This window comes from Pseudophryne corroboree, chromosome 4 (assembly GCF_028390025.1).
Source record: "Pseudophryne corroboree isolate aPseCor3 chromosome 4, aPseCor3.hap2, whole genome shotgun sequence".
NCBI classification, from domain to species: Eukaryota; Metazoa; Chordata; class Amphibia; order Anura; family Myobatrachidae; genus Pseudophryne; species Pseudophryne corroboree.
Genome location: NC_086447.1, coordinates 318,396,738 through 318,423,587, shown reverse-complemented (window position 1 = coordinate 318,423,587; position 26,850 = coordinate 318,396,738). Strand labels below are relative to the sequence as shown.

General features: G+C 45.2%; 1 long non-coding RNA gene across 2 annotated transcripts in view; it reads left to right on the top strand.

The window, feature by feature from the left end:
- The window catches only part of LOC134909451 (uncharacterized), a 110,731-nt gene that overhangs the window by 77,715 nt on the left and 6,166 nt on the right, over positions 1 to 26,850 (top strand). The window contains exon 1 of one of the 2 annotated variants that reach the window (XR_010175939.1): positions 7,573 to 7,619. The exons of the other annotated variant lie outside the window; for it this stretch is intronic. This is a non-coding gene — a long non-coding RNA (uncharacterized LOC134909451). Of the gene's footprint in view, positions 1 to 7,572; positions 7,620 to 26,850 lie in introns of those variants that run through there. 2 annotated transcript variants of the gene reach the window in all.

The following is a 26,850-nucleotide window of genomic DNA, read 5'->3' as shown; positions in this document are numbered from 1 at the left end:
AACTCCGCCATGGACAGATGAGCAACCCAGTCAGTATGACACTTGGAGACATAACACCTGAGGAACTGCTCCAAGTACTGGTTCACCCTCTCAGTCTGCCCATTAGACTGTGGATGGTAGCCTGACGACAAGCTCACAGAAATCTGGAAATCAGAACAAAATGCCCTCCAGAATTTGGCCACAAACTGGGATCCACGGTCAGAGACCACATCAAGTGGCAACCCGTGGAGGCGCACAACATGCTGCATAAATAACTCAGACAGGCATCTGGCCTATGGCAACCCAACCAGTGGAATGAAATGCGCCATCTTCGAAAACCTGTCAACGACAACCCAAATGGCTGTCATCCCCGAGGATTTGGGCAAGTCCACCACAAAATCCATGGAAATGTGGGTCCATGGCTTAGACGGAATAGAGAGTGGATGTAATGGGCCGACAGGAACCCCTCTAGGAGTTTTATTTCGGGCACAAACGTCACATGCCTGAACCCACTGATCCACATCCCTAGCCACCGAGGGCCACCACACCGCCCTAGACAGCAACTCCCGAGTTCTGGCAATACCCGGATGCCCTGCCGACCTCTTGGCATGGAATTCCAGGAACACTCGCTGTCTTAACCTAGGAGGCACAAACAAGAGACCTACCAGAAGGTCTGGAGGAGCCTGCTCCTGTGCTCTAAGGACTAATGACAAGAGGTCCTGGGTAATGCCCACTTTAATACATGATGGGGACACAATGGGCAATGGCTCCTCGATGGTCTCTTGAACTGGAGCAAAACTCCGCGAGAGCGCATCAGCCTTGATGTTTTTTGACCCAGGGCGATATGTTATCAAAAAATTAAAGCGAGCAAAAAACAAAGCCCATCGTGCCTGCCTGGCATTAAGCCGCTTCGCTGACTCTAAATATGCCAGATTCTTATGGTCAGTGAGAATTGAGACCACAAACTTAGCCCCCTCAAGCCAGTGTCTCCACTCCCCGAGTGCATCCTTTATAACCAACAATTCCCGGTTACCCACATCATAATTCATCTCGGCCGACGAAAATTTACGGGAAAAGTAAGCACAGGGATGAAGGCGAGAGAGCACTGCCCCAATACCTATCTCAGAGGCATCCACTTCTACCACAAAAGGACGCTCTGGATCTGGGTGTCGCAGCACCTTGGCCGAGACAAATGCCCTTTTGAGACGGGCAAAGGCCGCTTTGGCCTCACAAGACCAGTGAGCAACATCCACCCCTTTCTTAGTGAGTGCCACCAAGGGGGCCACTATAGACGAAAATCCAGCGATAAACCGTCTATAAAAATTCGGAAAGCCCAGAAAACGCTGAAGCGCCTTCAAACTAGTGGGCTACACCCAATCCAGGACTGCCTGTACCTTAGAACCCTCCATTTGGAAACCTTCTGAGTAGACAATATACCCTAGAAATGCGATTTGCTGGACTTCAAACTCGCTCTTCTCCAGCTTCGCCCCAAGCTGGTGGTCTCTGAGTTTCTGGAGGACTAAGCGTACATGCTTCCGATGTTCCTCCAGGGAATGAGAGAAGATTAGGATGTCATCTAGATAAACAACTAAGAATCTATCCAAATAATCCCTGAGCACATCGTTCATGAATTCCTGTAAGACTGCCGGGGCATTAGAGAGCCCAAAAGGCATCACCAAATATTCATAATGCCCTGAGTGGGTATTAAAGGCAGTCTTCCATTCATTCCCCTCTCTTATTCGGATTAGATTGTAAGCACCGCGTAGGTCAATCTTAGAAAAAATGGTGGCAGTACGAAGCTGGTCAAACAAAACCGAAATGAGAGGCAGTGGGTACGAGTTTTTAATCGTGATACGGTTCAATTCCCTGAAGTCGATGCAGGGTCGCAACGAACCGTCCTTTTTACCCACGAAAAAGAACCCCGACCCAACTGGGGACTGTGAGGGTCTGATAAATCCCTTAGCCAAGTTCTCCTGAATGTACTCTGCCATAGCCTGAGTCTCAGGACGTGACAGGGAGTACAACCTGCTCTTGGGAAGCTTAGCATCCGGCAACAAATCAATGGCACAGTCATAGGGGCGATGGGGAGGTAGTACCTCCGCAACTTTTTTGGAGAACACATCCGCAAAATCTGCATAACATCCTGGCAATCCTGGCAAACTTAGCTGCGAGAGCCTGACTGGAAGGCTCAAGCAACTCCTGAAACAATCACTACCCCAACTAAGAATCTCCCCAGAGACCCAGTCAAATTGAGGGTTATGGGCCCTTAACCAGGGTAACCCCAAAACCAATGGGGCAAAAGAACAGACAGTCATATAAAAAGACAATTTTTCAGAGTGTGTGGCTCCAATAAACAAAGGAATTTGGCTGGTGCAGGAGGTAATTTTACCCTGGGACAATGGTTCCCCGTTTAACCCACAGATCTCAATCTCTGATGCCAAAGGTACTGAGGGAACAGAGTGTTCCAGGGCAAATTGACGGTCCATGAAAACCCCATCGACCCCACTGTCAACAAAGGCCTCAGTCTTGACAGTTTGACCGAGGATCTCCAAAGTCACCGGAATGAGAAAAGTCTTTTTAGGAAATTCTGATTTCTGGCCTGACAGGATATTTCCCATCGCCCTCAGGCCCTGAAGTTTTCTGGTTTTTCTGGGCATGATACTACAACATGACCTTTATTCCCACAGTACAAACACAAACCCTGCTGTCTCCTCCGCGTCTTCTCACGCGAGGAGAGGCGGGTAGCCCCAATCTGCATAGGCTCCTCGGAATATTCCTCAGAGTCTGAGGTTCCCTTGGGAAAAAAGGAAACTGCGGTCTCCCTTTCAAGCCTACGCTCTCTCAGCCGTCTATCCACCCGGATGGATAACTGCATGAGCTGATCTAAGCTATCAGGCGAGGGATATTGTACCAGTTGGTCCTTTATCTTGTCAGAAAGGCCCCTTCGGTACTGGTTTCTCAGGGCTGGGTCATTCCACTGGGTATCATGAGCCAACCTCCGAAACTCTGTACTATAAACCTCAGCTGGCCGTCGCCGTTGCTTAAGAACCGTAATCTGAGCCTCGGCTGAAGCCATCTTGTCAGGGTTATCATACAAAATGCCCAGTGCCGTAAAAAAAGCATCAACACTTTTAAGCGACGGACAGTCAGGCTGTAACCCATATGCCCAGACCTGTGGGTCTCCTTGTAGCAAGGAAATCACCATGCCCACCCGCTGAATCTCCGACCCAGAAGACTGGGGCCTAAGTCTGAAATATAGCTTACAGCTCTCCTTGAAACAAAAGAACTGCGAGCGATCTCCAGAAAAACGATCCGGGAGATTTACTTTCGGCTCCTTAACCCCTGAACTTGCCGCTGCTGCTGCGGGAGCTCCGCTAGCGGCCTGCGGGGTGTTCATTTTAATGGACATCTCATTAAATTGTCGAGTCAGGACCTGCACCTGATCGACCACCTGTTGCAAAGTATTTTGAGGGGTATGCTCCATATTCCCACAAAATTTCAACAGGAGTAAGGCTGCTGAATATGTTACGCACACCAGTGCTAACAGGAGTATACCGGTGTATGAACAGAGAGGGAAGCGAAGCAAACGAACTCACAGACAGTATAACATAACATACACAGGAGGTGATGGAATAACTAATAAACACAAAGTGAATGGAGAAGCCCAAAGGCTCAGGAATTGGGTGTCTCCCTAGTATCAGGAATGCTCAGATGGAATAGAGCGGACAATGAAGCGATGTGTAGTGATTTAACATGTGGAGCACCTGAAATGATGTTGCTAAGAGCAACAGAAAAAACCCCAAAGGGTTACCAACGGGTGTGGGAATAAACTCCTTGGTCAGAGATAGAAATATAGACACAAGGAGAGTATCCACAATCCTAACCCCCACTTGCAGGGCACAGGTTCAGCTTACTGCCACTAAACTGACACCTGGACGCCCTGCACAGTGAGGGAGGATTAAGCAAGCAGGTCTGAGAGTACAGCCGCAAACCTGCTGGGTTCACAGAATAACAAAAGAACCCCAGCAGGTCAAACAACTGACTCCAGTCTTACTGCTAGGTCCGGATTGGCAGAATGAAGTACCGAATCCCAAGGCCTATTCGCAGTAAGCAACAAGTAAATGCAAAGTCACACAGTACTAGCTAACTCTCTGGAACTGACTAACAAACAAAGATTCAGCAGCATTTGCCTAGCCTGAGAGGATGGTTTATATAGCAGGTGCTGTCCACGCCCCACTCAGACCTCACAGACTGAGAGCACAAAACCAGCGCCGGATTCCCTGCCGTGCACAGAGCCTGTAACCACTACACAGTAAAAACCCGGACCGGAGTATCAGCTGTGCTCAGGTTACTTTGCTAACACTTGCCTCCCGGTTGCCATGGCGACGTGGCAGCACAGAGCAGGAGATCCTAACAGTACCCCCCCCTCTGACGAGGGGTCAAAGAACCCCTACCACCGGGTTTATCGGGGAACTGCGAGAAGAAAGAGCGTATCAGTCTGGGGGCATGAAGATCACAACTGCGCACCCACGACCGCTCCTCCGGGCCATACCCCTTCCAGTGCACCAAAAATGACAGCCGACCCCGAACCATCTTGGAGTCAAGAACCCTTTCAACCACAAACTCCCTCTGACCCCGTATCAGAAGAGGAGAAGGTCTTCCACTGGAAGAAGGATTACTAACCGCCAGTTTTAAAAGGGAACAATGAAATGTTTTATTGATACCCAATGAACGGGGCAGATCTAACTGAAATGCCACCGGATTGATAACCCTGGTGATCTTATAAGGGCATAAAGTGCAACAGAAGGTCTTTTTTTTAAAACACCTTGACAAAGGCCCTTAAAGGGCAGAAACGCGTTGGTGACTGGTTGGAGGTACCTACAGTATCCAGAGGGAATTCGCTGACTGTTGCTGCAAACCCCGGGGAGCAATATTTAAGGCGTTTTTGGGTGGACACTTGATACACCCCAACAAATCTGGTACGTAGGTCCACTAATCTGTGGTATATTGCATATTTTAACTATTTATTTACTCTTGCAAATTTGCACTTGGACGTTATATGTTTTAAAAAAAGACCTTCTGTTGCACTTTAATAAAAATTATCATTTGCACATCAGAACAAATAGTACTTCACTATATACTGCTGTTCTCTTCCTATTTTTGGGGATATAACTCTAAATGGATAGGTGAATTGGTGAAGAATCTCGGAGGAGATCTACTAGAAAGCAGTGGAAGCAATACTACAGGTGTATTTGGGTGGGCACTACTGACACCCCACAGAATCTGGTACGTGGGTCCACCAATTCAGGGGGGATTCCATTTGTTTGAATAATTTATGTAAGCAGAATTGAGTCTGACTATACTTCACTATATTGCTCTCTCTCTCATCTTTTGGGTAAAACCATGTGAATTGGAGTGGGGAATCTTTGCCGAACTAAGAATATCCTCATCAGAGCCTAATACTATTCTTCTGAAGATCGAATATTGCCCTAGTAACCCAGGGAGCGCACCACAGCAAAATTTGACTGTACAAACTGTGACTTTTTGGGATTCAGTTGACCATCCCGGCTGGTGGACTGCAGCACCTTTGAACTAAAGCGCCATCTTTACATTCTTTTGTTTGTGGTATTATTTTGTGGCCACACCCCTTCCCCACGACGCCACGCCTCTATATATTTTGCGCGCACTTACGGCACGCACTGCCCCTGTTTTACATGGAGAGGGGGGCTCCGATGCCGTTTCTTGCACACAGCACTAAAATGTCTAGTTACGGCAATGTTGCTAGGTATCCATTTTTCTGGCCCTGAGCTGGTCCCTCTCACCAGATCCTCTCCAGGGGTGAGGGGGTGGACTTGGATGGGATGAGGGGGTGGGGCCAAAGCATTTTGTCGCACCTGGGCCCACCGCTTGCTAGTTCCGCCACTGCCGCCAATGGCGTTCCAACGTTGGCATGCACCCTCCTCCCCTGCGACCGCCTCTTCCTGTCATTCAGGCAGAGGTGATCGCAGCCCTGAGATGCTGATAGCATCTCACTGGGCTCCCGGGTGCGCACGGACAGTGCGCCCACTGCGCATGCACACTCCAGCAAGGGCTTCAAACTGCGGCAGCGATTCAGTCTGAATTAGGGCCCTAGTGCTGATGGGGTATTGACCAAATTATTTTAACATAGAAAATAAACACCTGAGTTCAGCAATAGTACAATAACAGCTCAATTTAAAAACTTCTTATTCATTTGATACTACTGTATTTAAGCTAAAATTGCACATACAACAATTGAAAACCTTTTTACACGGATAGATATTTATTTATTTATTTGTTACCAGTTATTTATATAGCGCACACATATTCCACAGCGCTTTACAGAGAATATATGGCCATTCACATCAGTCCCTGCCCCAGTGGAGCTTACAATCTATATTCCCTACCACATGTACACACATTCACGCTAGGGTTAATTTTTTTTGGAAGCCAATTAACCTACCAGTATATTTTTGGATAGTGGGAAGAAACTGGAGTACCTGTAGGAAACCCTCGCAAGTACGGGGAGAATACACAAACTCTGCACAGTTAGGGCCATGGCGGGAATGAAACCCATGACCTCAGTGCTGTAAGACAGTAATGTTAACCATTTCACCATCCAATATTTGTGTCAATACAAAATAAAGGCAGTTGTTAACACAAATCTTAATACGCTTGAGTGTAAATGAACCCTACCAAGCCACCCCCAGACCCTCCCTGTATACCTGCAGGCTGTCCCGGCTTTCAAAATGAAAGCCGCGATGGTCACGATGATCCCGATTTTCCGATGGTCGCTATGTTCCCGATCGATGTTTCGATGTTTGTAGAAGAAAAAATATTTAAAAAAATAAAAAATAAATATTTTTTTCCTTTTTTTTAACTAAAATCAATTGGGATAGGGTTAAATTCATGTTCTTCACCTAATTCACTCATAAAAAAACCTGACAATTTCGGAGCAGTTTTCGGCAAAATATATCTTCAGTTAAGTGGTTAAAATACAGACAAGTTCAAAATAGTGCCTTGCTCATACTTTACCATCCCAGTGGACCTGGAGGGGGGAGATATAATAGTGTGCCAAGCGCAGCATGGCATGGCGAGTACAGCGAGTTATGTGTTGGGACGCGGAACACTTGTACAGTGTCCATGTCGACCTATGTTGACATACACAGCCAAAAAAAACAATAAAAAACTCATGTCGACTTTTTCTCCTGCCAACATTTTAAATGTCTTTTTTGACTGTGTCGACATTTTAAATGTCGGTATTTTGACATTGTCGGTATTTTGACCATTGGTCAATTGTTGTCGGTATTTTGACCGTCGGGATTTTGATTGTAGGTATTTCATACTGATCCCCCAATATATATATATATATATATATATATAGTGATAAAGGTAGTGGAATTGTATTTGAGGGCAGGTATATATGGCCATGATATTCTGTCCTATGAGTTTAAAACCCCATGAAAAGGCCTGTTTCTGCAAAGACGACTTAATTAGAGAAGGCTGATTAGCGCTAACCATGGCACTGGTGTAATAAAAGCCTGTCAGGCTGGGCAAGAAATTGCTTATTGCCTGGGAAGCAAGCTGTTGGCCTGCAGAGAGAGACACCATTACTGCCTGAAGTGAGTGCGAGCTGGTCGGGTGAACAGTAGGTCCTTCTCACACAGATAGGAAAAGCTTGTGTATAGTTAGTGCCCAGATTGGCTAGGATTTATGTTTATGTTTTGTTGTACCTTTGTGGCAAATAAAAATAGAAAGCTATCTGCACCACAGACTCTGGTCTGGCGAGGGTGTCCCTATTGGGGCCGCAGTAAGAGAAATTGCATCTGTCTACTGCAGCTGACACAGCCTCCTTACCTTGATATATATATATATATATATATATATATATATCAGCGTCCAGCGGCATAAAAAGTCCCAGTGCCATCCTGGATATCCCCAGGCTGGGGGTCCTATACATATGTACATTTTCAGCGACGGCTCTCGGATAAATAAAGGCAGACCAGACTGCTCACGATTCAATTAACGTTTTGAAGCTTTATTGCCTCGTCATTAGGAAGATGAGGCAATAAAGCTTGGAATCGTGAGCAGTCAGGTCTGCCTATATTTATCCGAGGGCCACCACAGAAACCTATATATATATATCTCAACAGATTGAGATATATATATAAATATATATATGTATGTAAAATCACCAAAATATTTATGAATTGGGAGCACCACTCCACATGCCCAATACTGCATTACACATTCAGAGATTTACAATTTTGCATAAAGTGTGTGAAACCACTGCCTATCAAAACTTCCCTTGATTAATCCATTGTTCGAGTAAAATCTTTTTGATAGCCATTAAGTTGCCTATGTAATATGAGTTGGTGGTCTCAGTCCAATTTAAGTGGGCAGGTGTCCACACGATGAAAAATCAACATCACAATTGGCACTAATTGGAACCATAGCTGGCAGTCTCAACACTAAATGATTTAATGGGCATGGAGACAGAACAATTCTTGAAACCTCGATGGTTTTCCTCCAGAATTCTGTTGCTCATTTCTTTGTTAATGTGGTATTATGTTACTGCTATATCAATAGCTTTTGTTTCTAGGATTTTAATTTCCCATCATCTTTAGAAAAAAAAAAGAGTAAATGGTCATTAAAACATGTTTTTTTCCCATACTTTTAGTTTTGAAAATCATAGTTAATCAATGCTGATATAGAGTAGCAATGCATGTTAACACATGAGTGTAATGACGCCTAAATATGAGATTTACTGTAGCCATAGGTACATAACTATAAAACTCCAAACTTTTCAGGTAACAGCATAATTTAAATGTAAACATAATTGCCACATCTGAGAATAATGTATAGGGAAGCTTTGCTGGTGGGATGCTGGGTGTAAGTATGTTATGCTCTGTGCAGTCCAAATGGACTTCAATGTGCTAAAATCTCCAATGTTACATGTTCACTGAATATTTTTTACATGTGTATGTTGTAATCTCACAAAAACCAGATAATAACAACAGATAGTGAGAACTGCATTCTAATGCAAATTTATGAAATTGTATTGGCCAGTCTGTCTGCGCTAAAAATTTGAACATTTCATATCTGGCAATGGAAATATATCAACTTCATTTTACACCCAGCTGTATCCAAATATAATGCAATGCTTCATAGTTTTTCTAGTATTAGAGTTAAAATACTCACACAATATAATAATAATAATAATAATAATGCCTGACAATTATATCCTGTGGTAAGGTAACAGGGCCAGCTTAGGTGCCCTAGGCAGCTTCATCTTAAGTGCTGTACCTGTACCCAACCCCCAATTCTTAGCCATACTTGCCTACCTGACCCTCTCCATGAGGGAGAAAATGTTCTGTTCCTGGACTTTCCTGGTAATGTATGATTGCCATCACCTGTGGTGAAATTACTTTCTTATCCATTAACTAGCTCACCACAGGTGATGGCAATCATACATTACCAGGAAAGTCCAGGAACAGAGCATTTTCTCCCTCATGGTGAGGGTCAGGTAGGCAAGTATGTTCTTAGCTTATATCGAGCAGAGGGCACCATCTTTTGCTGTTCTCAGTTTAGGAGAGTAAGGCTGGGCTGCTCTATGTGCTAAGGCTGTTACCATAGAGGAGTAGAATAGGCTAGCACCTTCACAGGTAAGAATATGAAATTATCATATGAGTTACATTATGAGTATCAGTAGGTCACAGTACTTTAGATGTTCCTGCCCTGTATACTTATCGAAATTTGGCAAGCTAAAAACAAAGGATAGAATTTCAGTCAGATACATGAGGATGAGTAGAGACATTACAGTTTTACATAAAGGAATGTACTGTCCATATATAATCCTAAATACTCTGATACCTGGTTGTGACTTGACAAGAGGCTGGGAGGTCACAATCAGGTATATAGTCATCATTATCATCAAAAAGGACATAAAACTACCATAAATGATATCTTCTTATGACTGCTGCACAATAATGCATATTTGTTATTAATTAGGCTCATAGGGTACTATTATTACAATAAAGGATGCAGTCACTGGCGTGTCTATAATGGGTGCAAGATGTGCAGTGCACATGGGCCCCTGGGTGCAGGGGGGCCCACACACTGTACACCCTGCACCATTTTAATTATACCTACCGCTTCATTGGCCCAGCGCTGACTGCAGAGCTGCAAATATCACTGGAAAAGTGACCGCCGCGGCCATTCGTGCATGCATAATAGAGATGACAGCGGGAGCACTGCGCGAGCACCATATTCCCGGAACCTGCACAAGCGTAGTAGGCTCACAATTACTGCACCACTGGAAAGGAGGGGGCCCGATTGTAGCCTGCTCACAGGCCCCCTACTCTCTTAAAGCACCTCTGGCTGCAGTGGTGACATTTGTGATAGAATGGAGAGCTGCATCTCTGTACATTCTCCCAAGTAATTGTTGTTATAGGACTGTTTGTGTCATATTCTGCCTTTAACTGGCACTGTATTATTATGCACTGGAGAAGACCCATTATGTGCTGGAGAAGATCCAGATGTTCCCCTGGTTCTGTGTAGATCGATCTACAACATTACTGCATGCTAGATGTTTCCTACAACTGGGGATAGAACTTACAAAACCAAAACTTCTCTCACATTCTACTTTCAAGTTAATAAATATATGATTCTTTATAATTATCTGTAAAAGAAATTCCACTGCTGATACCGGTTCATATCAAACTGTTGCTAATAATGTGCTCTGTGTGTGATCCACTGCACTATAGGAAAAAAAGGTCTTTTTGAATTATAATCACCACATTTAAGTACAGTAAGTACAAAATAATGCCACCCACTGTAAAGGTTGTAAGATATCTTGTGATGAAAACATTATTTTAGGAAGTTCAACAATTAACTGAAGCCTCACAGTTTTACTTGTCTGTTTCTTCTACACATAGTTTCCTCCATTGTGTTGCACACACTTTTCAATAGAGACTTTTCATGTGCTCTTTCCACAAAGCAGCCTCAACGCTGGCTGAATAATAATGGGTGTAAAGTAAGAAAGAAGTGCCTGGAAAGGCTCTATTAGCATGTGTATTGCAGTGCTCTTTTCTCTGTGGAAGAAACCCTTTTATTGCAATTAATTCATAGTACTAAATTAACATTGTAATCACTTGAGGTTATATGATACATAAGTTAAGTTTATATATTCTATTATAGTAAAATAATAAAATAAACTAATTATAACATGTTTTTTATGTTAAATACTTCTCTTTAATACATAATCATTTATTATGCTTACACTATAAGATTGCTTTGGAAGAATTGCATTCCATCAGCAGAAACAGAGGCATCTTATTATGCAGCTGGTTATATGGTAAAACAAATCATTAAGGACTATCCCTGGAAAGTTGGGACAGCTTATAACTAGGGGGGTCATTCAGATCTGATCGCTGCTGTGCATTTTTGCACAGCGGGCGATCAGGTCATAACAGCGCATGCGTATGCACCACAAAGCACACAAATGCGTCAAACAACAGCAATGGGTATCGACGGTCAGCGACGGGATGGTGCGAAAAACACGTTCGCAGGGCCGTTCGCAAGGTGATTAACAGGAGGAAGACATTCGTGGGTGGTAACTGACCGTTTATTGGGAGTGTTCGGGAAAACGCAGGCGTGCCCAAGCGTTTTCAGGGAGGATGTCTGACGTCAGCTCCGGCCCCGATCAGCCTGATTCTATTGCACTGGAAGAATAAGTCCTGGTCTGCACACACAGGATTTTAGCAGCTTGGACTACACAAAGCATTGCATACTTGCACGGCGAAAATACACTTCCACTGTAGGCAGCGATTATCGCAGGACAGCAAAAAACGCAGCCCTGATCTGAATGACCTACTATGTTAGTACATACAGTAAACTTCCCACACTTTTTCCTCACAGTCTTGTTTAATTACTTCATGTATTTACATTTTTAGAATACAATTTTAGTATTAGAATGCATAACATGCAGTATATTGCACTGTTCCATACAGAGATCCATGATCTGTATTAAGGCACTCAACCTATGGCCTTGTGCCTTTATATTTGTCAAATAACTCTTCTTTAGCATTTTTAGGGGGCATTCACCAAGCGGCAATGCCCCTGAGGTACTGTTTTCTGGCATCTCGCAGCTGCCAACATTGCAGACCTTTCCTCCTAGTCCATAGAGGTTAACAGAGAAAACAGCCATGGATCCAGTATCTCCCAGAGGGGACATAGAAAAGTCGGTAAGTATGAATTTTCTACTAAGATTAAAGGTAAGATGTGGCCTTTTCAAAGTTTCAATGTGACCCTGCAGTATATGAGTTACACAATATTGCCCATCATGCTAAATATTAGCAGTTTGTAAAAAACAATTTGTAGGCAGTGGCATATCTATATTGGGTGCAGGGTACAAGATGTACAAGGGACCAGGAGGCTGAGCACACACACCAGGCACCCAAGATGACCACTTTTGCTTCTTGCTTGCTACCCATTTGGCACACTCCTCCCTATACACAGGGCCTGATCAACCAATAGGCTGATCAGGCTGCAGCTTGGAGCGCTGGGTCCTGAGGGGGCGCAGCAGGTGTGGACCTCATGTGTGTTATGACATCACGCATCGTTCCCCGCCCACGGTCCCAGAGCCTTTGCAGCGGCCCTGAACAGGAGAAGATCGGCGGCTCTCTAACCAGCGCAGCGGACCGCGGTTCAACTAAGCAGGTGCGGACCGACTGTTACTGACTGTGGAGGGGAGGCCATCTGTTGTTGGATGCGTACCTACACAGGTGAAAGATCCATCTGATATCCAAACTCCTGAAGACCCATCAGTGATACCACAGCAGGGTACCTCACAGGTGAAGGCATACAAGGGAGCCCAGGCTATTGACTGGAGGAAGCTACAGTCAGGACAACCCGAGTTTGAGTTCCAGTTACCAGTGACATCCAGGCAGAATTAGTGCTGTGTTAGCCTAGGGTGGCTGGAACCCTTAATTAGGCCCTGCCTATACCTGTCTGGCGGCACCATCTTTCTGGTGATATATTCACATGGGAGCTAGAAAAGACTCTGGCACTGTGCTCTTTTCAGTGCATATTCCATATTTACCAATATATCACCGGAAAGATGGTGCAGATGAGACAAGGTAGGGGGAAAGCGTATCGCTGCACACAAACCCAGCTTCTAAAACGTTCCCTATAGAGTACAGAAAGTGCTTCTGATTCCACAATGTACTGTATTTCTTTGAAGATGTTAAACAGAAAAATCTGTGATCTTTCATATATAATATACCGCCTGTCATATTACTGAAAGTGTATGGCAAGTTTTCTGAGCTTTGTTGACAAACGTTTCATTCTATCAATGTAAAAGTAATGCACAAGCTTGTAGAGAATAGAGTATAGTGTAAAGTTAACCAAGTGTGGGTTTAACATGGTTTAAAAATACTGTTAAGATTACCTTCTGCCAGCTGAAGGCAGCAAAATAAAATGAGTATGGAATAATCAGACTGAGAAATGTATTCAGATATGTGCAGCCACATATAAAGATAAGGTGCACTTTATCATGCTGTATACATTTGTAATCCCTACACAAAAAATATTTCTTGAAGCTGCAAGAAAAAGAATAGAACATTCAGTGGAATCTTAATGTATACACTAAGCCTATGTATTTCTGAAAACTGAGAAAATAGGTTATTTTTTTACTAAACAGAGAATGTTAGTACTGTATAACAACATGCATTCCCCTACACATTCCCCGCATTTATTTACTTTTTAAAGGGGACCTGCTGCTAATATGTTATAAAAAGTGCAGCAGCGTATAAGGTTTACTAAATATAGCAAATGTTACAGAATGGGTATGCATAACAAGTATTACTTACTCATGAAGGCACTACATCAGCAATGTTTAGCTTGTTGGCTACAGAAGCAATGTTAATGAAGGAATGGATGAGCAAAGAAAACAATGAAAGTTCATTGTTGTGCTCTCTCCAAACTCCTCTACAACAACCATGCATTTTACTAGTGATGTGTAGAAATGATAAATGAGGTACAGATAATCACTACATAACCTGAGTCATTACATGCAGGGCCAGATTAAGAACCACATGGGCCTGGAGCTGAAAATGTTCTATTCAGAGAAGAAGAGGAGCTGTAACCAGTGCAGTGTGGGTGTGGCCAGAGCCATGTGGGCGTGCACACTCTAAACAGTATCTTACCCCAATGTCTCCCTAAATACATAAACATAAAAAAAATTATAATTTTGTGAGAAAACTACAAAAACTATTTTAATATATATCAAGATGATGGGCCTATTTTTATGTGGAGGCCTGGAGCTGTAGCTTCATCTGCCCCATTTTAATCTGGCCCTGATTATATGTGCTTTGCAATGCATGTTATCACATGATTTTATAGTATACACCAGTCAGCTTGGTGATATTCAGAGACATTAAATTTTAGGGGCAACTTCACCCTAGGCAACCACAGGTCAGTGATCTGGTCTCAAACCAAACAAATGGTGTTGCTTGTTGCCTTAGAGAGACAGAGTGCACCATTTATACAGACAGCACTGCTCAATGTTCACCTGACATTCCTGATCCTTTCTCCATTTCTCTGCTGTATATTGGGCATTAACTAACCATATTGTCTCAATTGGTGCTGGTATTTATGTTTATTTACTGTGTGTGCCTAGTTTAACACATATGATGCATTACTAATGGTCACTAACCAGCGGACATATGGATTCTCACCACAGTAATATCTATATACTATAGTTCTGTAGATCTACATATGCCTCTATTCTGTAATTTTGACTAGAAACTAGAGATGAGCGGGTTCGGTTCCTCGGAATCCGAACCCGCCCGAACTTCAGTTTTTTTTACACGGGTCCGAGCGACTCGGATCTTCCCGCCTTGCTCGGTTAACCCGAGCGCGCCCGAACATCATCATCACGCTGTCGGATTCTCGCGAGGCTCGGATTCTATCGCGAGACTCGGATTCTATATAAGGAGCCGCGCGTCGCCGCCATTTTCACACGTGCATTGAGATTGATAGGGAGAGGACGTGGCTGGCGTCCTCTCCGTTTAGAAATAGATAGGAGAGTGAGAGTGAGACACTTCATTTACTGGAGCTTAGGAGGAGTACTCAGAGAGTGCAGAATTTTGCTGATAGTAGTTAGTTAGTTATACTAGTGACTGACCAGTGAGACCACCAGTGCAGTTTTATTATTATTTAATATAATCCATTCTCTGCCTGAAAAAAACGATACACAGTGACTCAGTCACATACCATATCTGTGCTCAGCCCAGTGTGCTGCATCATCTATGTATAATATCTGACTGTGCTCACACAGCTTAATTGTTGGGGAGACTGGGGAGCAGTTATAGGTTATAGCAGGAGCCAGGAGTACATATTAAACAGTGCACACTTTTGCTGCCAGAGTGCCACTGCCAGTGTGACTGACCAGTGACCTGACCACACTGACCACCAGTATATTGTGATTGTCTGCCCGAAAAAGTTAAACACTCGTCGTGTGACTTGTGTGGTGTTTTTTTATTCTATAAAAAACTCATTCTGCTGACAGACAGCGTCCAGCAGGTCCGTCATTATATAATATATACCTGTCCGGCTGCAGTAGTGATATATATATATTTTTTATATCATTATTTATCATCCAGTCTATATTAGCAGCAGACACAGTACGGTAGTTCACGTCTGTAGCTACCTCTGTGTCGGCACTCGGCAGTCCATCCATAATTGTATACCACCTACCCGTGGTTTTTTTTTTCTTTCTTCTTTATACATACTACATCTCATTATCAACCAGTCTATATTAGCAGCAGACACAGTACAGTACGGTAGTCCACGGCTGTAGCTACCTCTGTGTCGGCACTTGGCAGTCCATCCATAATTGTATACCACCTACCCGTGTTTTTTTTTTTCTTTCTTCTTTATACATACTGCATCTCATTATCAACCAGTCTATATTAGCAGCAGACACAGTACGGTAGTCCACGGCTGTAGCTACCTCTGTGTCGGCACTCGGCAGTCCATCCATAATTGTATACCACCTACCTGTGGGTTTTTTTTCTTTCTTCTTTATACATACTACATCTCATTATCAACCAGTCTATATTAGCAGCAGACACAGTACAGTACGGTAGTCCACGGCTGTAGCTACCTCTGTGTCGGCACTCGGCAGTCCATCCATAATTGTATACCACCTACCCGTGGTTTTTTTTTTCTTTCTTCTTTATACATACTACATCTCATTATCAACCAGTCTATATTAGCAGCAGACACAGTACGGTAGTTCACGGCTGTAGCTACCTCTGTGTCGGCACTCGGCAGTCCATCCATAATTGTATACTAGTATCCATCCATCTCCATTGTTTACCTGAGGTGCCTTTTAGTTGTGCCTATTAAAATATGGAGAACAAAAATGTTGAGGTTCCAAAATTAGGGAAAGATCAAGATCCACTTCCACCTCGTGCTGAAGCTGCTGCCACTAGTCATGGCCGAGACGATGAAATGCCAGCAACGTCGTCTGCCAAGGCCGATGCCCAATGTCATAGTACAGAGCATGTCAAATCCAAAACACCAAATATCAGTAAAAAAAGGACTCCAAAACCTAAAATAAAATTGTCGGAGGAGAAGCGTAAACTTGCCAATATGCCATTTACCACACGGAGTGGCAAGGAACGGCTGAGGCCCTGGCCTATGTTCATGGCTAGTGGTTCAGCTTCACATGAGGATGGAAGCACTCAGCCTCTCGCTAGAAAACTGAAAAGACTCAAGCTGGCAAAAGCACCGCAAAGAACTGTGCATTCTTCGAAATCCCAAATCCACAAGGAGAGTCCAATTGTGTCGGTTGCGATGCCTGACCTTCCCAACACTGGACGTGAAGAGCATGCGCCTTCCACCATTTGCACGCCCCCTGCAAGTGCTGGAAGGAGCACCCGCAGTCCAGTTCCTGATAGTCAGATTGAAGATGTCAGTGTGGAAGTACACCAGGATGAGGAGGATATGGGTGTTGCTGGCGCTGGGGAGGAAATTGACCAGGAGGATTCTGATGGTGAGGTGGTTTGTTTAAGTCAGGCACCCGGGGAGACACCTGTTGTCCGTGGGAGGAATATGGCCACTGACATGCCTGGTGAAAATACCAAAAAAATCAGCTCTTCGGTGTGGAAGTATTTCAACAGAAATGCGGACAACAGGTGTCAAGCCGTGTGTTGCCTTTGTCAAGCTGTAATAAGTAGGGGTAAGGACGTTAACCACCTCGGAACATCCTCCCTTATACGTCACCTGCAGCGCATTCATAATAAGTCAGTGACAAGTTCAAAAACTTTGGGCGACAGCGGAAGCAGTCCACTGACCAGTAAATCCCTTCCTCTTGTAACCAAGCTCACGCAAACCACCCCACCAACTCCCTCAGTGTCAATTTCCTCCTTCCCCAGGAATGCCAATAGTCCTGCAGGCCATGTCACTGGCAATTCTGACGAGTCCTCTCCTGCCTGGGATTCCTCCGATGCATCCTTGCGTGTAACGCCTACTGCTGCTGGCGCTGCTGTTGTTGCTGCTGGGAGTCGATGGTCATCCCAGAGGGGAAGTCGTAAGCCCACTTGTACTACTTCCAGTAAGCAATTGACTGTTCAACAGTCCTTTGCGAGGAAGATGAAATATCACAGCAGTCATCCTACTGCAAAGCGGATAACTGAGGCCTTGGCATCCTGGGTGGTGAGAAACGTGGTTCCGGTATCCATCATTACTGCAGAGCCAACTAGAGACTTGTTGGAGGTACTGTGTCCCCGGTACCAAATACCATCTAGGTTCCATTTCTCTAGGCAGGCGATACCGAAAATGTACACAGACCTCAGAAAAAGAGTCACCAGTGTCCTAAAAAATGCAGCTGTACCCAATGTCCACTTAACCACGGACATGTGGACAAGTGGAGCAGGGCAGGGTCAGGACTATATGACTGTGACAGCCCACTGGGTAGATGTATGGACTCCCGCCGCAAGAACAGCAGCGGCGGCACCAGTAGCAGCATCTCGCAAACGCCAACTCTTTCCTAGGCAGGCTACGCTTTGTATCACCGGTTTCCAGAATACGCACACAGCTGAAAACCTCTTACGGCAACTGAGGAAGATCATCGCGGAATGGCTTACCCCAATTGGACTCTCCTGTGGATTTGTGGCATCGGACAACGCCAGCAATATTGTGTGTGCATTAAATATGGGCAAATTCCAGCACGTCCCATGTTTTGCACATACCTTGAATTTGGTGGTGCAGAATTTTTTAAAAAACGACAGGGGCGTGCAAGAGATGCTGTCGGTGGCCAGAAGAATTGCGGGACACTTTCGGCGTACAGGCACCACGTACAGAAGACTGGAGCACCACCAAAAACTACTGAACCTGCCCTGCCATCATCTGAAGCAAGAAGTGGTAACGAGGTGGAATTCAACCCTCTATATGCTTCAGAGGTTGGAGGAGCAGCAAAAGGCCATTCAAGCCTATACAATTGAGCACGATATAGGAGGTGGAATGCACCTGTCTCAAGCGCAGTGGAGAATGATTTCAACGTTGTGCAAGGTTCTGATGCCCTTTGAACTTGCCACACGTGAAGTCAGTTCAGACACTGCCAGCCTGAGTCAGGTCATTCCCCTCATCAGGCTTTTGCAGAAGAAGCTGGAGACATTGAAGGAGGAGCTAACACAGAGCGATTCCGCTAGGCATGTGGGACTTGTGGATGGAGCCCTTAATTCGCTTAACAAGGATTCACGGGTGGTCAATCTGTTGAAATCAGAGCACTACATTTTGGCCACCGTGCTCGATCCTAGATTTAAAGCCTACCTTGGATCTCTCTTTCCGGCAGACACAAGTCTGCTGGGGTTGAAAGACCTGCTGGTGAGAAAATTGTCAAGTCAAGCGGAACGCGACCTGTCAACATCTCCTCCTTCACATTCTCCCGCAACTGGGGGTGCGAGGAAAAGGCTCAGAATTCCGAGCCCACCCGCTGGCGGTGATGCAGGGCAGTCTGGAGCGACTGCTGATGCTGACATCTGGTCCGGACTGAAGGACCTGACAACGATTACGGACATGTCGTCTACTGTCACTGCATATGATTCTCTCAACATTGAAAGAATGGTGGAGGATTATATGAGTGACCGCATCCAAGTAGGCACGTCACACAGTCCGTACTTATACTGGCAGGAAAAAGAGGCAATTTGGAGGCCCTTGCACAAACTGGCTTTATTCTACCTAAGTTGCCCTCCCACAAGTGTGTACTCCGAAAGAGTGTTTAGTGCCGCCGCTCACCTTGTCAGCAATCGGCGTACGAGGTTACATCCAGAAAATGTGGAGAAGATGATGTTCATTAAAATGAATTATAATCAATTCCTCCGCGGAGACATTGACCAGCAGCAATTGCCTCCACAAAGTACACAGGGAGCTGAGATGGTGGATTCCAGTGGGGACGAAGTGATAATCTGTGAGGAGGATGATGATGAGGTGGACATCTTGCCTCTGTAGAGCCAGTTTGTGCAAGGAGAGATTAATTGCTTCTTTTTTGGTGGGGGTCCAAACCAACCCGTCATATCAGTCACAGTCGTGTGGCAGACCCTGTCACTGAAATGATGGGTTGGTTAAAGTGTGCATGTCCTGTTTATACAACATAAGGGTGGGTGGGAAGGCCCAAGGACAATTCCATCTTGCACCTCTTTTTTCTTTAATTTTTCTTTGCGTCATGTGCTGTTTGGGGAGTGTTTTTTGGAAGGGCCATCCTGCGTGACACTGCAGTGCCACTCCTAGATGGGCCCGGTGTTTGTGTCGGCCACTAGGGTCGCTTATCTTACTCACACAGCTACCTCATTGCGCCTCTTTTTTTCTTTGCGTCATGTGCTGTTTGGGGAGGGTTTTTTGGAAGGGACATCCTGCGTGACACTGCAGTGCCACTCCTAGATGGGCCCGGTGTTTGTGTCGGCCACTAGGGTCGCTTATCTTACTCACACAGCTACCTCATTGCGCCTCTTTTTTTCTTTGCGTCATGTGCTGTTTGGGGAGGGTTTTTTGGAAGGGCCATCCTGCGTGATACTGCAGTGCCACTCCTAGATAGGCCCGGTGTTTGTGTCGGCCACTAGGGTCGCTTATCTTACTCACACAGCTACCTCATTGCGCCTCTTTTTTTCTTTGCGTCATGTGCTGTTTGGGGAGTGTTTTTTGGAAGGGCCATCCTGCGTGACACTGCAGTGCCACTCCTAGATGGGCCCGGTGTTTGTGTCGGCCACTAGGGTCGCTTATCTTACTCACACAGCTACCTCATTGCGCCTCTTTTTTTCTTTGCGTCATGTGCTGTTTTGGGAGGGTTTTTTGGAAGGGACATCCTGCGTGACACTGCAGTGCCACTCCTAGATGGGCCCGGTGTTTGGGTCGGCCACTAGGGTCGCTTATCTTACTCACACAGCTACCTCATTGCGCCTCTTTTTTTCTTTGCGTCATGTGCTGTTTGGGGAGGGTTTTTTGGAAGGGACATCCTGCGTGACACTGCAGTGCCACTCCTAGATGGGCCCGGTGTTTGTGTCGGCCACTAGGGTCGCTTATCTTACTCACACAGCTACCTCATTGCGCCTCTTTTTTTCTTTGCGTCATGTGCTGTTTGGGGAGGGTTTTTTGGAAGGGACATCCTGCGTGACACTGCAGTGCCACTCCTAGATGGGCCCGGTGTTTGTGTCGGCCACTAGGGTCGCTTATCTTACTCACACAGCTACCTCATTGCGCCTATTTTTTTCTTTGCGTCATGTGCTGTTTGGGGAGGGTTTTTTGGAAGGGACATCCTGCGTGACACAGCAGTGCCACTCCTAGATGGGCCCGGTGTTTGTGTCGGCCACTAGGGTCGCTTATCTTACTCACACAGCTACCTCATTGCGCCTCTTTTTTTCTTTGCGTCATGTGCTGTTTGGGGAGGGTTTTTTGGAAGGGACATCCTGCGTGACACTGCAGTGCCACTCCTAGATGGGCCAGGTGTTTGTGTCGGCCACTAGGGTCGCTTAGCTTAGTCATCCAGCGACCTTGGTGCAAATTTTAGGACTAAAAATAATATTGTGAGGTGTGAGGTATTCAGAATAGACTGAAAATGAGTGGAAATGATGGTTTTTGAGGTTAATAATACTTTGGGATCAAATGACCCCCAAATTCTATGATTTAAGCTGTTTTTTAGGTTTTTTGGAAAAAAAACACCCGAATCCAAAACACACCCGAATCCGACAAAAAAAATTCGGTTAGGTTTTGCCAAAACGCGGTCGAACCCAAAACACGGCCGCGGAACCGAACCCAAAACCAAAACACAAAACCTGAAAAATTTCCGGCGCTCATCTCTACTAGAAACCTCTTTGGTTTATATTCTGATCTTTATGTATCTCAATAACCTACGATTTGGTTCGACATCCTTCTGGACATGTGATAATATTTAACATATTTAGATGCTATGTGTATTTATAATTATCTGGTTGCAGAAATGAAATTGCTATAAATTGCATCTGACGTGTGTAATGCAGCACCAGCAAACAACATATGATCGTATAGTGCTCTAGTAAGGTATCACCCACATTGACTGATGTTTCATTGATGTTTGATATATGGTGTTCAATATGTAATTAATGCTAGAATTTATACCGCTGCACCTAATACATATAATGCACCACCATTAAGCGCCATTTAATAACATATGACCATAAAGTGCTTTATTATAGTACCAACCATAAAGATCCATGTTTTATCGGTTCCCGATACATGGTACTCAATATGTGATTTATGCTTTATTAGATATTGCTGCAGCTAACATGTGTAATGAACCACTATTGAGTGCCATTGAACAACGTATGATCACATAAGGCTCTGGCAAAGTACCATCCATATTGACCGATGTTTCATCGATTTTCGATATATGAGGCTCAATTTGTGAGTAATGCTTTAACTAGAGATGTGCGGCTAGCACTTTTCGTGTTTTGTGTTTTGGTTTTGGTTCTAATTCCACTTTTGTGTTTTAATTTTGGCTTGGTTTTGACAAAACCACCCTTTCGTTTTTTGGTTTTGGATCTGGATGATTTTTAAAAAAAACATAAAACAGCTAAAATCACAGAATTTGGGGGTAATTTTGCTCCTACGGTGACTAAGCTAAGCGACACAAGTGTGCAGCACAAACACCTGGTCCATCTAGGAGTGGCACTGCAGTGGCAGAAAAGATGTCACTATTCAAAAACTAGTCCCCAAACAGCACATGATGCAAAAAGAAAAAGAGGTGCAATGAGGTAGTTGGATTCCCAAGCTAAGCGACACAAGTGTGCGGCACAAACACCTGGCCCATCTAGGAGTGGCACTGCAGTTACAGACAAGATGGAACTTTAAAAAAAACTAGTCCCCAAACAGCACATGATGCAAAGAAGAAAAAGAGATGCAAGATGGAATTGTCCTTGGGCCCTCCCACCCACCCTTATGTTGTATAAACAGGACATGCACACTTTCACAAACCAATCATTTCAGCGACAGGTTCTGCCACACAACTGTGGCTGAAATGACTGGTTTGTTTGGGCCCCCACCAAAAAAGAAGCAATCAATCTCTCCTTGCACAAACTGGCTCTGCAGAGGCAAGATGTCGACTTCATCCTCATCCTCTGATTCCTCACCCCTTTCACTGTGTACATCCTCTTCGTCCTCACAGAGTATTAATTCGTCCCCACTGGAATCCACCATCACAGGTCCCTGTGTACTTTCTGGAGGCAATTGCTGGTAAAGGTCTTCCCGGAGGAATTTATAATTCATTTTGATGAACATCATCTTCTCCACATTTAGTGGAAGTAACCTCCTATGCCGATCACTGACAAGGTTACTGCCTGCACTAAACACTCTTTCGAAGTACACACTGGAGGGGGGGCAACTTAGGTAAAATAAAGCCAGTTTGTGCAAGGGCCTCCAAATTGCCTCTTTTTCCTGCCAGTATACGTACGGACTGTCTGACATGCCTACTTGGATGCTGTCACTCTTATAATCCTCCACCATTCTTTCAATGGTGACAAAATCATATGCAGTGACAGTAGACATGTCAGTAGTCGCTGGCAGGTCCTTCAGTCCGGACCAGATGTCAGCTTTTGCTCCTGACTGCCCTGCATCACCGCCAGCGAGTAGGCTAGGAAATCTTATCCTTTTCCTTGCAGCCCCAGTTGCGGGAGAAATTGAAGGATGAGCTGTTGACGGGTCACGTTCCACTTGAGTTGACAATTTACTAACCAGCAGGTCTTTGCACCTCTGCACACTTGTGTCTGCCGGAAAGAGAGATACAACGTAGGCTTTAAACCTAGGATCGAGCACGGTGGCCAAAATGTAGTGCTCTGATTGACCACCCTTGAATCCTGGCACAGTGAATTAAGGGCTCCATCCACAAGTACCACGTACTTTGTGGAATCGTTCCATCTTAGCTCCTCCTTCAATTTCTCCAGCTGCCTCTGCAAAAGCCTGATGAGGGGAATGACCTGACTCAAGCTGGCAGTGTCTGAACTGACTTCACGTGTGGCAAGTTCGAAGGGTTGGAGAACCTTGTACAAGACGGAAATCATTCTCCACTGCGCTTGAGTCAGGTGCATTCCCCATCCTTTGCCTATATCAAAGGTGGATGTATAGGCATGAATGGCCTTTTGCTGCTCCTCTATTCTCTGAAGCATATATAGTGTTGAATTCCACCTTGTTACCACCTGATGCTTCAGGTGATGGCAGGGTAGGTTGAGGAGTGTTTGCTGGTGCTCCAGTCTTCGGCACGCGGTGGCTGAATGCCGAAATTGGCCCGCTATTCTTCGGGCCACCGACAGCATCTCCTGCATGCCCCTGTCGTTTAAAAAAAAATTCTGCACCACCAAATTAATTGTAATGTGCAAAACATGGGACGTGCTGGAATTTGCCCACATGTAATGCACGCACAATATTGGTGGTGTTGTCCGATATCACAAATCCCCAGGAGAGTCCAATTGGGGTGAGCCAATCTGCGATGATGTTCCTCAGTTTCCGTAAGAGGTTGTCAGCTGTGTGCCTCTTATGGAAAGCGGTGATACAAAGCGTAGCCTGCCTAGGAACGAGTTGGCGTTTGCGAGATGCTGCTACTGGTGCCGCTGCGGGAGGCCATACATCTATCCAGCGGGCTGTTACAGTCATATAGTCCTTAGTCTGCCCTGTTCCACTTGTCCACATGTCCGTGGTTAAGTGGACACTGGATACAACCGCTTTTTGTAGGACACTGGTGACTCTTTTTCTGACGTTTGTGTACATTCTCGGTATTGCCTGCCTAGAGAAGTGGAACCTAGATGGGATTTGATACCGGGGACACAGTACCTCAAACAATTCTCTAAGTCCCACTGAACTAATGGCGGATACTGGACGCATGTCTACCACCAACATAGCTGTCAAGGCCTCAGTTATCCGCTTTGCAAAAGGATGACTGCTGTCATATTTCATCTTCCTCACAAAGGACTGTTGGACAGTCAATTGCTTACTGGAAGTAGTACAAGTGGTCTTCCGACTTCCCCTCTGGGATGATGATCGACGTCCAGCAGCAACAACAGCAGCGGCAGCAACAGCAGTCGAACCACTCAAGGATCCTATGGAGGAATCCCGGTTAGGAGAGGACTCCTCAGTCTTGACAGTGACATGGCCTGCAGGACTACTGACGTTCCTGACTGAGGAGGCAGTTGACGTTGAGGGAGTTGGTGGTGTGGCTTGCAGGAGCTTGGGTACAGGAGGAAGAAGGGATTTAGGTGTCAGTGGACTGCTTACGCTCTTAGCCAAAGTTTCACAACTTGACACTGACTTCTGATGAATGCGCAGCAGGTGACGTATAAGGGAGGATGTTCCTAGGTGGTTAACATCCTTACCCCTACTTATTAAAGATTGACAGAGGCAACAGATGGCTTGACACCTGTTGTCCGGATTTGTGGAGAAATAATTCCACACCGAAGAGGTTGCTTTTTTGGTAGTTTGCCCAGGCATCACAATGGGCTTCTTCATCTCAAGGACAACAGGTGTCTCCCCCAATGCCTGACTTAAACAAACCACATTCACCATCAGAATCCTCATCGTCAACTTCCTCCTCAGCGCCAGCAACACCCATATCTTCATCCTGATGTACTTCGACAGTGACATCTTCAATTTCAATATCAGGAACTGGACTGTGGGTGCTCCTTCCAGCACTTGCAGGGGGCATACAAATGGTGGAAGGAGCCACCTCTTCCTGTCCAGTGTTGGAAGGTCAGGCATCGCAACCGCCGACACACTTGGACTCTCCTTGGGGATTTGTGATACCATCTCAGAACGCACAGTTCTTTTCTGTGCTCTTTCCAGCTTCTCTTTTAATTTTTCTTGCGGGAGGATGAGGGCTTCCATTGTCATGTGAAGCTGAACCACTAGCCATGAACATAGGCCAGGGCCTCAGCCGTTCCTTGCCACTCCGTGTCGTAAATGGAATATTGACAAGTTTACTGTTCTCCTCAGACGATTTAAATTTCTTTTTTGGGGTCTTTTTACTGAACTCTGGCTTTTTGGATTTTACATGCCCTATACTATCACATTGGGCATCGGCCTTGGCAGACGATGTTGATTGCATTTCATCGTCTATGTCATGGCAAGTGGCAGCAGCTTCAGCACTTGGAGGAGGTGGTTCTTGATCTTTCCCTATTGTATCCTCTAATTTTTTGTTCTCCATTATTTTTTGGGAGTTAAATAATACAATATGCGGCACAGGAATGACTGATGGCCATGACACTACCACTGGTCTGATGCAGCACAAAACAGCAACACTGTAAGGGACTTGTTGTTATTATTATTATACGGCAGCAGTGGACATATAGCAGCAGCGTATACCACTGTGACTGCCTCGTCACTGGAATTACTGATGGACAGGACACTACCACTGGTCTGATGCAGCACAACACAACAACACAACACTGTAAGGGACTTGTGGTTGTTGTTATAATTATTATAATACTGTAGCAGTGGACATATAGCATCAGCGTATATCGTCACTGGAATGACTGATGGACAGGACACTACCACTGGTCTGATGCAGCACATCACAACAACACTGTAAGGGACTTGTGGTGGTTGTTATTATTATTATAATAATACTGTAGCAGTGGACATATAGCAGCAGCGTATACCACTGTGACTTCCTCATCACTGGAATGACTGATGGACATTACACTATCACTGGTCTGATGCAACACAACACAACAACACTTTATACAGCTACACTGGATATATAGCAGCAGAGGACACCAACACTGTGACTGGCTGGACTGATGCAGCACAATACACTGACCCCACTTTTCCACCCCCACACAGACACTGAACACTGAGGACACGTCCTCTCAATACATTCCCCGAGACTGGAGTGAAAATGGCCGCGACGCGCGGCTCCTTATATGGAATCCAAATCCTGCGAGAATCTGACAGTGCGATGATGATGTTTCGCCGCGTTCGGGTTTCCGAGTCAGGCGGGAAAACCCGAGCCTGGCTCGGAACCGAACTCGGAAGGCAAAGTCTGGTAGGGTTCGGTTCTCTGAGAACCGAACCCGCTCATCTCTAGCTTTAACATATACTGCTACACCTAACACGTGAGATGCACCACTGTATGCTCTAAGCATAGGCAAATGCAGGGGGGTTTCTGGTTGCCCGGAAACCCCTCTTCTCTTGCCAAGTAGCTTAAATTATGACAATACCAATTATATATAATACAAATACTAGAGCTGCTGTCACATCATGCAGTTTAAGAGACAGAGCAAATCTACTGCACATGCCCAGTGTAGCAGCTTTATCTACCAAGTTTGCTGT